Source organism: Anastrepha obliqua, unplaced genomic scaffold, assembly GCF_027943255.1.
Source record: "Anastrepha obliqua isolate idAnaObli1 unplaced genomic scaffold, idAnaObli1_1.0 ptg000151c, whole genome shotgun sequence".
Lineage (NCBI taxonomy): Eukaryota > Metazoa > Arthropoda > Insecta > Diptera > Tephritidae > Anastrepha > Anastrepha obliqua.
Window position 1 is genome coordinate 45,001 of NW_026562243.1, and position 2,500 is coordinate 47,500.

Genomic DNA, 2,500 nt, shown 5'->3' on the forward strand with positions numbered 1-2,500 from the left:
TAAACTGGTAATATTGTGATTTTATGCCTGGTTTTCCATACGTTAGTTTAAATAGAAAGTTATGGAATATAACCTTGGCATATTGGCACTAAAATATATAATAAAGACATTTCAAATCAAACTGAAATGTATTGAAATGAATTTTTCCCATACATTTTTGACAATGTGAGGTGTGCATGGCAAAAAACACTCACGGTGAAGGCATGTGATATAATATGAAAATATCAAAAGTTAACTAACCAATGATATTGAAGCATATAAATCGAATCATAACTATATGAAACTCGAATTTAAGCCATATTAAACTGGTAATATTGTGATTTTATGCCTGGTTTTCCATACGTTAGTTTAAATAGAGAGTTATGGAATATAACCTTGGCATATTGGCACTAAAATATATAATAAAGACATTTCAAATCAAACTGAAATGTATTGAAATGAATTTTTCCCATACATTTTTGACAATGTGAGGTGTGCATGGCAAAAAACACTCACGGTGAAGGCATGTGATATAATATGAAAATATCAAAAGTTAACTAACCAATGATATTGAAGCATATAAATCGAATCATAACTATATGAAACTCGAATTTGAGCCATATTAAACTGGTAATATTGTGATTTTATGCCTGGTTTTCCATACGTTAGTTTAAATAGAGAGTTATGGAATATAACCTTGGCATATTGGCACTAAATTATATAATAAAGACATTTCAAATCAAACTGAAATGTATTGAAATGAATTTTTCCCATACATTTTTGACAATGTGAGGTGTGCATGGCAAAAAACACTCACGGTGAAGGCATGTGATATAATATGAAAATATCAAAAGTTAACTAACCAATGATATTGAAGCATATAAATCGAATCATAACTATATGAAACTCGAATTTAAGCCATATTAAACTGGTAATATTGTGATTTTATGCCTGGTTTTCCATACGTTAGTTTAAATAGAAAAAAATTCTCGAATATATATACATATATGAAGAATCTATATTCTATACTAACATTTTATGGAATATAACCTTGGCATATTGCCATTAAAATATATAATAAAGACATTTCAAATCAAACTGAAATGTATTGAAATGAATTTTTCCCATACATTTTTGACAATGTGAGGTGTGCATGGCAAAAAACACTCACGGTGAAGGCATGTGAAATATAATATGAAAATATCAAAAGTTAACTAACCAATGATATTGAAGCATATAAATCGAATCATAACTATATGAAACTCGAATTTAAGCCATATTAAACTGGTAATATTGTGATTTTATGCCTGGTTTTCCATACGTTAGTTTAAATAGAAAAAATTTTCGAATATATATACATATATGAAGAATCTATATTCTAATACTAACATGTTATGGAATATAACCTTGGCATATTGGCACTAAAATATATAATAAAGACATTTCAAATCAAACTGAAATGTATTGAAATGAATTTTTCCCATACATTTTTGACAATGTGAGGTGTGCATGGCAAAAAACACTCACGGTGAAGGCATGTGAAATAATATGAAAATATCAAAAGTTAACTAACCAATGATATTGAAGCATATAAATCGAATCATAACTATATGAAACTCGAATTTAAGCCATATTAAACTGGTAATATTGTGATTTTATGCCTGGTTTTCCATACGTTAGTTTAAATAGAAAAAATTTTCGAATATATATACATATATGAAGAATCTATATTCTAATACTAACATGTTATGGAATATAACCTTGGCATATTGGCACTAAAATATATAATAAAGACATTTCAAATCAAACTGAAATGTATTGAAATGAATTTTTCCCATACATTTTTGACAATGTGAGGTGTGCATGGCAAAAAACACTCACGGTGAAGGCATGTGATATAATATGAAAATATCAAAAGTTAACTAACCAATGATATTGAAACATATAAATCGAATCATAACTATATGAAACTCGAATTTGAGCCATATTAAACTGGTAATATTGTGATTTTATGCCTGGTTTTCCATACGTTAGTTTAAATAGAAAAAAATTCTCGAATATATATACATATATGAAGAATCTATATTCTATACTAACATTTTATGGAATATAACCTTGGCATATTGCCATTAAAATATATAATAAAGACATTTCAAATCAAACTGAAATGTATTGAAATGAATTTTTCCCATACATTTTTGACAATGTGAGGTGTGCATGGCAAAAAACACTCACGGTGAAGGCATGTGATATAATATGAAAATATCAAAAGTTAACTAACCAATGATATTGAAGCATATAAATCGAATCATAACTATATGAAACTCGAATTTGAGCCATATTAAACTGGTAATATTATGATTTTATTCCTGGTTTTCCATACGTTAGTTTAAATAGAAAAAATTTTCGAATATATATACATATATGAAGAATCTATATTCTATACTAACATGTTATGGCATATTGGTGTTATTGTATTTTATTCCTGGTTTTCTATAGTTAGTTTAAATAGAAATAAATT